Below are 14379 nucleotides of genomic sequence, written 5' to 3' on the forward strand. Positions count from 1 at the left end.
AATTTATAAATTAAACTTTATCATATGTGTGTTTGGGTATGAAAAACAGTATATATAAGGTTTGGTACTATCTGCAGTTTCAGGCATCCACTTGGGGGTCTTGGAATGCATTCCCTGTGAATGGGGGGGCTGCTGTGCCTTGATTAAATAGGTAAGTATTGTTTCCTAGTCACTCATGATCCAGTCAAGTGCACAGATCTCTTCTGACAACTCTTTGGTTTTGCCTTCCCAAAATCAGTTCCTGAATTTCAAACAAATAAAATTTTCAGGATATATTTTAAAACTAAAAGTAAAAACTTTTATGTGTAAAACCACTAAGATTTCTCAGATGGCCTTTGGAATCACAAAGATTTGCTCTGTCTCCTTATAAAGAGAGATACTGGAAATAACTAGGTTTGTTTATGTGTTCCTACCGTAAAGTTGCATGGGAAGAGTTGTTAGGTCAGAAGGGACACAGTCATCCCTAAATTAGGATTTTCTGGTAAAATATTATTAATATAAACATTTTAGAAAGTGTACGCTTTATGGGAAGTCCCTGGTGCTTTGTCAGTGCCCTTTCTGTGTATAATACTGTTTTACCTTCAGGGGTAACCCTCATCAAAACTCTGATGAAATAATTATATACTGTACTCCAATATAGAGTTTTGCCTCTCTCTACTGAGGATTGGCAATATATGGAATTGGCAATAGTAATAAATTGACCACAGCCATTAAATCTCTTAATGTTCTTGTTTTACTCTAAAGCTTACCTGAAGGTTCTACTGTAAACTACAGGCCAGAATTTGCATCTTCAACAAAGAACAATCTCAGAGCCTCATGGAGAGGGACCATACCAGGTACCTTACATGATTGCCACTCCAAAGAATAGACTTTGGGGTTCAGGCTTCTGAGCTGACATCACTTAGATAACTTTCAGACCATACCAGTGGACTGAGGCAAGATTTCCAGGGTTCATTTTATTTATTTATTTTTTAAAGATTTTATTTATTTATTTGACAGAGAGAGAGCATAAGCAGAGGGTGCAGCAGGCAGAGGCAGAGGGAGAAGCAGGCTCCCCGCTGAGCAGGGAGCCGGATGCGGGGCTCAGTCCCAAGATCCTGGGATCTTGACCTGAGCCAAAGGTAGACGCTTAACGACTGAGCCACCCAGGTGCCCCCAGGGTTTATTTTAATCCAGTGAAAGGCACAGATAGCATAGCATCGGATAACCAGGATGCATGTGCTAAACAATGCCTAGCCTTCCATCAGATGCCTAGTAATCCTTTTTTCTTTGTTTTTTTTCTCTTTCAAAATATTTCAGAATTTTTCATCATATGAAACCCAGGTATCCTGACGTGCATTTTATTTTTTTTTATTTTTAAGATTTTTATTTATTTATTATTTGAGAAAGCGAGAATGAGAGAGAGAGAGAGAGAGCACATGAGAGGGGGGAGGGTCAGAGGGAGAAGCAGACTCCCCGCTGAGCGTGGAGCCCGATGCGGCACTTGATCCCGGGACTCCAGGATCATGACCTGAGCGGAAGGCAGTCGCTTAATCGACTGAGCCACCCAGGCACCCCTGACGTGCATTTTAGAAAAAAAAATCATATGTCCCTTCCCAGATAAAATAAAGATGGAACTATTGCTGAGAATCTAAAGGAAATATGGAAAATAAAGTAGCATTAGTTATGCCTATGATAAGCATGGTCTCTTAATTATTTTATATAACTGAAGAGCTATTCGATTTTTTAAGTAATTTAGGAAGAAACTGTAATGAATGCATACCATATTAATTTATTCATATTCTTTTTGTATGTTTTGTTTCTGCTGTTACTATTTTCTCTGCCTCTCCATCATTATGGATAACTAATCCTTCAAGATTCAGCAGAGGTGCAATTTCCTCCAGGAAGCCTTTCTCTGACACTTGTAAGTTATGTCCATTATGTAAAATACTACTTTGCCTACCTCGGTCATAATTCTTGATGTTTAAGTTACATATATACTTTTTACTTCCTCTGGACTATAAAATCCTAAAAGGTAGAGACCACGTCTACCTCATCTCTGAATTCCCAGGATTCAGTGCTATCCCTGGAATCTAGACAATACTCAATAAATGTTTATTGAACTAAACAGAGTTAAATTATTAGGTACCATGCTAGGCCCTGTGGGGATTAGAGATAACTTTTCTGTTCCAATAATAGAGTATTTGTTTTGTTCATTGGCTGACAAATGGTTCATGGACTTTTAGAATTAAGAAACCATTGAATCCATTCTTTTTATCTTAAGGACAATAAACGGAGGTTCAAATAGATTATGATTTTTCCTAATATTGTAATAGCAGAGTAAGGGGTTAAACCCAACCTTCCAGATGCCTGGTAAGTGCTCTCCTATACTATGCTGAGTTATCCTTTAATGATAAGCCTACAATAATGGCATATGCTTTATAATATAAAGCAATAACAGCAATATAACTTTTAAAGGAAGATAAATCAGAAGTGTTTCTTCTTAATCCTTTCAAACACAGCACAGCATAGAATCTTCGAGCCACCTAACTTGTTTAGATTTCTTTAATTTGTCATCATTCCTGAAAGGTTTGTGTCTATCTTTTCTTTATTATTATAGTAAATATCTTATCAAAGCTGAGAAGTCACATGCTATAAAACATTTGTTTTTAATCTCTGCTTTGTGGATCCCTTTTGTTCTTGAAAAGTTGCCAAAACTTGACTCTCCTTTTCTTTTTGCACCTCCAAAATGTTGTTGATACAACTGTCTTACTTTTAGGGATACCAAAATAACTATTTCTTGGCTACACTGGTCAAATCTTGGATTAAAATTATACTATAATAGAGTCCGTTTTTTAGAGAACCATAAAGAAAATGGTTTAATTTTAAAGGGTAGCAGAATATGCCACCCCAAAAAATGCACTTTGACATGAGAATTATTTCAAGTTGATGGCAATTGAAAAGAAGCTGACAACAGAGAGAATAAATTGGAATAACCATTGCTAAAAGAGTTATTTAAAATGGAGCCGGGAGGACATTGAGATGGGGCTTATGCACATCTTCTGTCTCAAATTCTTGGAATTTTTGCTGAACTCAGCTAAAAGCCAAGGCATCTGCTATATGTTAAAATGGACATAATGGGACTTTCTGCCTAACACTAGCCTTAGCAACCAATCACATACAGATTAGTGTAATTGTAGAGAAACCAGCACCAATCACCTTTTCTTCAAAACAACTTATGTAAATCCCCTGTTTCCTCTTTAAAAACTCTAACCTCCTTTGTCTCTTTGGAGCATGTTTTCGATTTCTGCGAATCTGTCTCCCGGATTGCAATTCCTAAAACCCCCAAAAAACACACATATTTTATTTTGCAGCTTGCAGTTTTGTCTTTTGTTGATTGACAGAGCGGATACAAGAAAAACTCTCTGCCTTCCCCTTTATGCCTAAAAGTAGTTGTAAAGGTACCCTCCCCTTTGTACCAGGAAGGACAGAAATTAACCACCAGAGACTATTCTACACCTTTATAAGCCTGGAGTCAGCACTATAGGAATCTACGTAACAAACTACTAACTCGCCCTTATGGTCCGTTTTATCTTTACCTTCCCCCAGTTTGCCACCCAGGAAACTCAAGTCTTTTTCCTTTGTCTTGTCACTAATATAAAAATTGTTCTTTTGTTAAGATGCTGTATAAACTCAAGTTCTAACCACCCCTTTCGGTTGCTCATCTGAGTACTCCCATGTGCTATGCATGATGCACATATTAATAAACTTCTGTTAGTTTTTGTCTTGTTAATCTGTTTTTTTTTTTGCCAGTCTAATTTATAAGGCCCTAGGTAGAGAATCTAGAAGGGCGGAGAACAAAAAAGATCTTTTTTTCCTCTTCTATGATTTATTAATTGATATTTTTATTTTAACAACGTTTAAAAAAATTCAGACTAGGCTGCCTAGTTTCTTCAAGATCTTAGTGAGTAAAAGAAAGGACTTCATTGGGGTGCCTGGGTGGCTCAGTAGTTAAGCGTCTGCCTTCGGCTGAGGTCACGATCCCAGGGTCTTGGGATGGAGCCCGCATCGAGCCCCCGCATTGGGCTCCTTGCTCAGTGGGAAGCCTGTTTCTCCCTCTCCCACTCCCCCTGCTTGCTTGTGTTCCCTCTCTAGCTGTCTCTCTCTCTCTCTGTCAAATAAATAAAATCTTAAAAAAAAAAGGACTTCATTTACCTAAGGGTGTGCAAGACAGCTGATAAAATCAGTATTCAAAAATATACCAAAAAAAAGATGTGAAAGAAAATATTAAGAAACAGAAACAATGAGTTCAAATAAATCAGATCAAAGTCTTAGGCTAAGGTTAATAAAACACTATACAAGTATAAAATTGGGTTTTAATGGACTGTAATGAATGAGTTGGCTGCACCACTACTTGAATTATCAGAGTCAGAGAAAAAACCCCTAATTTTTATTGAATGCTCCTAATGTGCCAAGCACTGTGGTAGACATATTACATGTCTGATCTCTTTTTATTGGGCTTAAATTGTAAGATTTTTACAAATCTGATCATGAAATTACTACTCATAAAAATTACACTAGCTGGTGCAACCCCTCTGGAAAACAGTATGGAATTTCCTCAAAGAGTTGAAAATAGAGCTGCCATATGATCCAGCAATTGCACTACTGGGTATTTACCACAAAGATACAAATGTAGGGATCCGAAGGGGTACGTGCACCCCAATGTTTATAGCAGCAATGTCCACAATAGCCAAACTGTGGAAAGAGCCAAGATGTCCATCGACAGATGAATGGATAAAGAAGATGTGGTATATATACACAATGGAATATTATGCAGCCATCAAAAGGAATGAGATCTTGCCATTTGCAACGACGTGGATGGAACTGGAGAGTGTTATGCTGAGTGAAATAAGTCAATCAGAGAAAGACATGTATCATATGACCTCACTGATATGAGGAATTCTTAATCTCAGGAAACAAACTGAGGGTTGCTGGAGTGGTGGGGGGTGGGAGGGAGGGGGTGGCTGGGTGATAGACATTGGGGAAGGTATGTGCTATGGTGAGCGCTGTGAATTGTGCAAGACTGTTGAATCACAGATCTGTACTTCTGAAACAATGCAACATATGTTAAGAAAAAAGAAAAAGAAGAAGATAGCAGGAGGGGAAGAATGAAGGGGAGTAAGTCAGAGGGAGAGACGAACCATGAGAGACGATGGACTCTGAAAAACAAACTGAGGGTTCTAGAGAGGAGGAGGTTAGGGGGATGGGTTAGCCTGGTGATGGGTATTAAAGAGGGCACATTCTGCATGGAGCACTGGGTGTTATGCACAAACAATGAATCATGGAACACTACATCAAAAACTAATGATGTAATATATGGTGATTAACATAACAATAAAAAATTAAAAAAAAAAAAAACAAATGCTTCGCCAAAGCTGCATAACCTAAACCTAATCATGAGGAAACATGAGACAGACCCAAAATGAGGAGGCATTCTACAAAATAAATGGCCTGTAATCTTCAAAAGTGTCAAGGAAGAACTAGGGGAATGTTCCAGGATTAAATAAACTAAAGAGATACAACTAAATGCCATATATAATTCAGAAGTAAATCCTTTTGCTATAGAAGACATTGCTGGGACAACTGGGAAACTTGAACATGTCCTGAGCATTAGATGGTAGTAAGGTATCAGTGTTAATCTCCTAATCTTGATGTTTGTGTCATAGTTGTGTAGGAGAATAGCCTTGTTTGTGGCAATGCACACTAAAGAATTGGGGGTGATAGGACATCAGGTTTAAAACTTACTCTCCAATGGTTCAGGGGAAAAAAATACTTCCTACTTTTCTGTAAGTACATGATTGTATCAAATTTTTAAAAAAATTATTATGAAGAAAAAAAATTACACTAGAAATCATATGAAAGCTACAATATTACTGTAATAATGAAAACGAACCTTTGTGAATTTCACTTCACATCCCTTCCCAGGCTACAAAGACAAAGATCAAAAACCATGAAATGCTCTCTTTAAGTAAAATCCAATTGAGTATGGAACAAGTCACCTAAATGAAGCATTTAATTCTATTATAGTGACTACAAGACTAAGTTATACATCTCATTACCACGTATTTTTAGAAGGAAAAGACATTTATGTGATCCTTATTATATGGGTATGTGCCTCCTGTGTGGATCAGTGATGTTAATTAACCCCTTGTTGTATAAAATTATCATAATCAGCTTAACTACAAATGATATAATGCTTGATTAAAGGAGACTGTACTGAGTAAAACATAATTCCAGACATTGCTTAGAATCCATTGTATATGAGGAGGCCAGCGTTTAGACGAACCAAAGATGTTAAGGTTTTAATGTTTTTCAAGAACGCAAGTTTTGGGTGCCTGGGTGGCTCAGTGGGTTAAGCATCTATCTGCCTTTGGCTCAGGTCATGATCCCAGAGTCCTGAGATCGAGTCCTGCATCAGGCCCCCTGCTCAGTGGGGAAGCTGTTTCTCTGCCCCTCCCCTGGCTCATGCTCTCTCTCTCTCTCTCTCTCTCTCTCTCTCTCTCTCTCTCCCTCTCCCCCACTCTCTCTCAAATAAATAAAATCTTAAAAAAAAAGAACTCAAGTTTTCAAAAGGTCTGAATTGTATTATTGTTTGTATTTAATTCTCTTTAGTTATTGCTAACATAGCAAAAACTACAGAACATAACGTCATTGTTTATAAATGTCAGAGACATGGATAAATCACTTAATAAGAAATTAATTAAAAAAAACCTTTTCAATCTGGATACTTATATATTCCGGTGCTAAGAATTTCTCCTATATTATTCCTTTAGTAATTTCCTCCCTTCTATATTTTCTGTGTTGCCTTTCTGGAACTTCTGTTGGTCTAATTTGACCCTCCACTACTGAGTCCTTGAATTATCTCAATCTTTACTCTATTTTCCACTTCTTTTTCTTTCTATTTTACTCTCCAGGAGAGCTCCTGAATTTTAAATTTTTATTCTTTTTTTTAAAAGATTTTATTTATTTATTTGACAGAGAGAGACACAGTGAGAGGTGGAACACAAGCAGGGGGAGTGGGAGAGGGAGAAGCAGGCTTCCCACAGAGCGGGGAGCCCGATGTGGGGCTTGATCCCAGGACCCTGGGATCATGACCTGAGCCGAAGGCAGACGCTTAACGACTGAGCCACCCAGGCACCCCAAATTTTTATTCTTCTATTGATTTTAAAATTACTATGATAATATTTTAATTTCTAAATGTTCTTTCTCATTCCTTGAAAGTTCAATTTTACAGAATACTGTTCTTATGTCTCAAATGTAGTATCTTCTCATCTCTCTGAAAAGATACTGATTATAGTGGGTGTTTTTGTTTCTTTTTGCTTTGACTTTTGTTACTTTTGTAGTTTTGGTTTTTGCACCGTGAAAAAGTAAGCTCTGTTGCTATAGAAAACCTCGGTCCCAGGACCCTGGGATCTTGACCTGAGCCAAAGGTAGACGCTTAATGATGGACATAGGGGAAGGGAAGGGAAAATAAACTAAGATAAATACAGAGAGGGAGGCAAACCATAAGAGACTCTTAACCATAGGAAACAAACAGGGTTGCTGGAGGGGAGGTAGGTGGGGGGAATGGGATAATTGGGTGATAGGAATTAAGGAGGGCATTTGATGTAATGAGCATTGGGTGTTATATGCCACTGATGAATCTCTAAATTCTACTCCTGAAACAACTAATACACTGTATGTTAATTAAAATTGAAATTAAATTTAAAAATTAAAAATAAATGGGGGGCGCCTGGGTGGCTCAGATGGTTAAGCGTCTGCCTTCGGCTCAGGTCATGATCCCAGAGTCCTGGGATCGAGTCCCGCATCGGGCTCCCTGCTCCTAGGGAGCCTGCTTCTCCCTCTGCCTCTCTCTCTCTCTCTCTCTGTCTGTTTCTCATGAATAAATAAATAAAATCTTTAAAAAAAAATAAATAAATAAAAATAAATGGGAAAAAAGATATATGGGCTTGTCTAGTGTTTTTGTTTTTTTTTGTTTTTTAAAGATGTATTTATTTGAGAGAGCGAGAGAGAGGACATGAGAGGAGGGAGGGTTAGAGGGAGAAGCAGGCTCCTCACTGAGCAGGGAGCCCGATGCGGGACTCCGTCCAGGGACTCCAGGATCATGACCTGAGCCAAAGGCAGTCGCTCAACCAACTGAGCCACCCAGGCGCCCTTGTCTAGTGTTTTTTGGATACAGAATGCCTTTTTATAAAAAATTGTCTTTAGACATTAACTGTCCTCATTGAGGAACTTTAAGAAGCATGCCATTTAGTGACCAGAAGGACCAGCTCCTGTGGATTTCATGAAATGGGTGATTTCAAGACACAATTTCAAAAAAATTATTCAGATCTTAAGTATTAAAAAAAAAAAGTCTGGGGACCCCTGGGTGGCTCAGTCAGTTAAGCGACTGTCTTCAGCTCAGGTCATGATCCTGGACCCCTGGGATCAAGTCCCGCGTCGGGCTCCCTGCTCAGCGGGGAGCCTGCTTCTCCCTCTGCCTGCTCTCCTGTCACTACCCCTGCTTGGGCTCTCTCTCTCTCTCTCTGACAAATAAATATATAAAATCTTAAATTAAAAAAAAGTCTGCATGATCCTTCTCTATCCCAGCCCTGACCACACATCCTGCCTATATGTAAATTTGGGAAAAGAGGTCATGGTAAAGGCAAAGATGGGGGGCGGGGGTTGCACACATTAATAATAATCACTAACATTTATTTACCTTTACCAAGTGCTTACTATGTACTGGTAACCGTGGTAAACACTTTTCATGAATTATCTTTTTCTAAAAAAAGATTTTTATTCATTTGAGAGAGAGACAGAGAGAACATGAATGGGGGCTGGGGGAGGAGCAGAGGGAAAGGGAGAAGGACAAGCAGACTCCCCGCTGAGTGGGGAGCCCAGCACAGGGCTCAATCCCAGGACCCTGAGACTATAACTTTAGGTGAAGTCAAACACAACCCACTGAGCCACCCAGGTGACCCTCATGAATTATCTTATAGTAAATTGTTAGTGATTATTTGACAAATGAATTTAAACAGTTAAAAAGGAAGGACAAATGAGTGAGGAGGACGAGGGAAGACTGCCACCAAAGATTCCATAATGTTCTCATTTCCTATTTTCCCCCCATCCCTCCCTTTCTCAAGTATACTCTAGACTTACTTATATTCATAGCATAATTTTGTATACTATTCCTGCCTTTTGGTGTTTTTTCAGTATGTTAATATTAAATAGTTTATCTTAGATACTTGAATTTGAAGGTTAACGATTTAAAACTTCAAGCAGGAGTTCTGATTTAAATAGTTCACTGTTTTGCAAAATATACCACCAAATATTTTTTAACAGAAGATATGGAATAAAAAAGAGGAGAAGAAAGAGTAGCCTGCCAAGGCATTGCTATAACTTTTAAATCTGTTTTTATGAGTAATACAGCTGATGTTTCCAAGTGACCAAATTTTTAGAAAACTTCTAGATAATAGGAACCTGTGGTGATTTAATATATATTCAGTCAAATTAACCAAGAATGCATCGGTCTGAAACATGTATAAAATTGGTCTAGGATCAAAGGAAATAATCTAGAGAGAGGAAATGAGAATTTAAATAATTAATTCTCCTGGGGTGCACTCAATCAGTAGAGCATGCAACCCTTGATCTCAGGGGGGTGAGTTCAAGCCCCACACTGGATGTAGAGCTTAGTTAAAAAAATAATAATTCTCCCAAAGACTAATAAGATATATTTGAGCCTGCAGATTATTTAAAATTGAAAATTTTGCATTTTTAAGATTTTATTTTTAATGAATCTCTACACCCAATGCAGGGCCTGAACCCACAACCCCGAGATCAAGAGTCGCATGCTCCCACTGACTGAGCCAGTCAGGCGTCCTGAAAATTTTGCATTTTTTATTGTAAAAGAACGAGATAGATTTTTTTTTTTGTTTTTTTACTTAATTGGTATGTACTGAGTACCTACTCTGTGTAAGAAGTTGTGATGGGTGTTATGGAAGAGAGGATATAAGAATGTCTTGTTTTATCAAGAAGGTCATAATTTAGTGTTCAAGATAAGACATATGCAAAATTACTATATATGGTGTTAGTGACAAATGCCACTTGAATGACTACAAATATTTTGATTTTTTTGTTTTGCCAAAATGCAATATAAATGGAATGAATTATGTAGTGAACCCCAAATATATGTTTCTTTGTATAATATTTATACATGCTGACCTTTGACAACAGTTGTAAAACATCATTAAAACCAGTTCAGGTAGGGGCTCCTGGGTGGCTCAGTCCGTTGAACATCTGACTTCAGCTCAGGTCATGATCTCAGAGTCCTGGGGAGCCCTGCGGTGAGTGAGCCCGAGGCAGGCTCCATGCTCAGCAGGGAGTGTGCTTGTCCATTTTCCTCTGCCTCTACCTCTGTTCGTGGGCCCTCTCTCCCTTTCTCTCAAATAAATAAATAAAATCTAGAAAAAATTAGAAAAAAAAAACAGTTCATGTCCAAGTCCAGAAAAAGAGCTACCAGGTATGGTACACTATGAGAAAAAAAATTACTGGTTTTGAAGAGATACATATGTGTGTTTCTTTTAATGGAATATATATCCTATTGATTGTTTATTAGATTCCATTCACCCAAGTGCATTAGTTACATATTTCATTTAATTTTCACAATAGGTCAGTACTGTTTTTATCTTGTTTTTCAAAAGAAGAAACAGGCTCAGAGAAACTAAGTAACTTCTCCAAAATTACATAGGTGGTAAATGATGGAGTCAGGAGTTGAACTCAGTCTGTTTCACTCCTAATCTGCACTCTTAACATTTGTCTCTTAGGGAACATGCCAGTGGAGATATCAGGGAAATATTTAGATGTCTTAGTCTGGAGTTCAAGAGAAAGAGACTAGAGATACAGATCTTGCAGTCATCAGCATGTGTTACATCCTCAAATATAAGGAGACCTCAGTAAGGAGAAACTAAAAAGATTTTCTTGTCGGGGGGCCTGGGTGGCTCAGTCAGTTAAGCTTCTGCCTTTGGTTCAGGTCATGATCTCAGGGTCCTGGGACCCAGCCCCACATTGGGATCCCTGCTCAGCAGGAACTTGGCTTCTCCCTCTCCCTTTGCCCTCCCCATCCCACCCCCATGCTCCCTCTCTCTCTAATAAATAAAATCTTTTAAAAAAGTTTTTCTTGTCAACTGGATTATAAAAAGTTTTAGGGATACAGATGAATTAGTAAAATATCTACTTGTAGCACTTAAAATTTCACTTAGTAAAATAACTACAGCTGTATTATAAAAATATGTTAATTTAGCTTTATTGATTTTTCTCCTCATATTTCATGAAATAACTTTAATTTTCCAGATGCATTTTCAACATTAGTGTCTGCGTCATTACTAGAGTCTGTTCTTGTCATCTATTTTCCAGAGCTCAGTGTCCTCACTTCTACATATGAATCTATTTATATCATCTTACTGTGAAGGAAATTTTATCCCAAGTCATAAATACCCATTCACGTAACATCACATTTGCAGTTGTGATGTCATATTCTCAGGACTAATCACTGCATTTGAATTAATATTTGTATTAAGTTTGTATTGATATTTTCATGTTTATATGAATGTATGTATTTGCTTGCTTATTTTTTTTAAAGTTTTTTTTTAAGATTGTATTCATTTATTTGACAGAGAGAGCAAGAGAGTGCAAGTAGGGGGAGCAGCACAGGGAGAGGGAGAAGCAGGCTCCCCCCTGAGCAACCCAGGACCCTGGGTTCATGACCTGAGCCGAAGGCAGACGCTTAACGACTTAGCCACACAGGCGCCCCCTACTTGCTCATTTATTTTTTTTAATTTTTTATTGTTATGTTAATCACCATATATTACATAATTTGTTTTGGTGTAGTGTTCCATGATTCATTGTTTGTTCATAACACCCAGTGCTCCATGCAGAATGTGCCCTCTTTAATACCCATCACCAGGCTAACCCATCCCCCCACCCTCCTCCCCTCTAGAAACCTCAGTTTGTTTTTCAGAGTCCATCATCTCTCCTGCTTCGTCTCCCCCTCTGACTTACTCCCCTTCATTCTTCCTCTCCTGCTATCTTCTTCTTGTTCTTTTTTTTTTCTTAAAATATGTTGCGTTATTTGTTTCAGAAGTACAGATCTGTGATTCAACAGTCTTACACAATTCACAGCACTCACCATAGCACATGTCTTGCTCATTTATTTTTAAACTGGTTTTGATATAGGTTATTTCACACAAACATGGTAGTATTAATTGTAACCTCTGGAGTAGAAAAGTAGATAGGGCTCCATTAAAAAAAATTCATAGATTAACATGATGACTATATAAAGGCAGCAAAGTATACACTTTTCTAAAAGAAACTTCTTGTATTTAAGATGTGTTAAAAACCTACTATTTGGTAAGTGCTTTCATCTTTTAAGATTTTTTATTTGTTCTTAAGTAGGCTCCATCCCCAACGTGGAGCCCAACGTGGGGCGTGAACTCATGACCCTGAGATCAAGAGCAGGATGCTTAATCAACTGAGCCACCCAGGAGCTCCATTTATTTTCAAGTAATCTCTACACCCTATGTGGGGCTCAAACCTGCAACCCTGAGATTGAGAGTCACACACTCTACCAACTGAACCAGCCAGGCACCCCAGTGCTTCCATCTTATTTTTTTTAAAGATCTTATTTATTTATTTGACAGAGAGAGAGAGTGAGAGCGCACAAGTAGGGGGAGGAGCAGAGGGAGGGGGAGAAGCAGGCTCCCCGCTAATCAGGGACCCTGATGTGGGGCTCAATCCCAGGACCCTGGGATCATGACCTGAGCTGAAAGCAGACACTTAACAGACTGAGCCACCCAGGCACCCCTGCTCCATCTATATAACAACACTAATACCATACCCACAGGTGTCATTTCCTCCACTTCTTTTTCTTACAGCTGAGGAATGAGTCTCAGAAAACTAATTTATGAAGGAGAAATAACTTAAACACAGTAGAGATAGGATTTTAATCCAGATCCAACACAAAAGCCCATGTTCTTTTTTTACCTGCTCTCCTTTACTCAATAAGTAATATATAGTTGTGAAATGGCTGGGTAATGACCATGAGGCAGAGTTCAGTTAACTGGCCTATGTGTAAAAATGGAACAAATAACCATGGTTTTATAGGACACCATTTTCATCAACTGTCATGCCTCCTATGGGATAGATGCCATATTTCAATATATGGGAGATGGCTTTCGGAGAGTTCCATTAGGGAAAAGAAGGAGAGAAGAGGAAAAACTAGAAAAGGTGGGGGTGGGTGGCGATATCTGAATCAATAGTCATTTTGTATTAGAGTAGGTTCGAGATAGAACCATTTATAATTCTGGCATGTATCTGACCCTGAATCCTCATAGTAAGGCTGTTAGGTAAAGACATACATGACACCAAAAGTCACTTTAACGTTTAAAAACAGAGCCCATGTGATATCATAGGTTTTACTTCTAGACATATTTAATATTATGTAACAAAATTTTGTTTAGTAAGAACTTGCTTAATAAAAAAGTCATTTTATTACCTTTTGACTTCTCTTTCTTGGTTAGTCTAGCTAAAGGTTTGTAAATTTTATGTTTTCAAAAAATTCTTAGTTTCATTGACTTTTGTATTATTTTTATTTAGTCTCTATTTCATTTATAATTTTTTTTAAAGATTTATTTATTGGGCGCCTGGGTGGCTCAGTCGTTGAGCGTCTGCCTTCAGCTCAGGTCATGATCCCAGGGTCCTGGGATCGAGCCCTGCATCGGGCTCCCCGCTCAGCGGGAAGCCTGCTTCTCCCTCTCCCACTCCCCCTGCTTGTGTTCCTGCTCTCGCTGTCTCTGTCTCTGTCAAATAAATAAATAAAATCTTTAAAAAAAATCTTTAAAAGATTTATTTTAGAGAGAGAGAGAGAAAGAGAGCGAGCACAGAGGGGAGGGGCAGAGGATGAGGGAGAGAGAGTCTCAAGCAGACTCTGCACTGAGCTTGGAGCCCGAGACAGGCTTCAATCTCATGACCCTGAGATCATGACCTGAGCTGAAACGAAGAGTCAGATGCTTAACTGAGTGCACAACCCAGGCGCCCCATTTCCTGCTCTAATCTGTATTATTTCCTTCCTTCTGCTAACATTGGACTCAGGTAGTTCTTTTTTTTCTAATTCCTTGAGGTGTTAAGTTAGGTTGTTCATTCAGAATCTTTTTTTTTTTTAAGATTTCATTTATTTACCTGACAGAGAGGTAGAATACAAGCAGGGGAGAGGGGCAGAGGGAGATAGAGAAGCAGACTCCCACTGAGCAAGGAGCCCAATGGGGGCTCAATCCCAGAACCCTGGGATCATGACCTGAGCCGAAG

The sequence above is a fragment of the Callorhinus ursinus genome, unplaced genomic scaffold, assembly GCF_003265705.2.
Source record: "Callorhinus ursinus isolate GAN/ISIS: 27379988/994484 unplaced genomic scaffold, GSC_fseal_2.0 scaffold65, whole genome shotgun sequence".
NCBI lineage: Eukaryota > Metazoa > Chordata > Mammalia > Carnivora > Otariidae > Callorhinus > Callorhinus ursinus.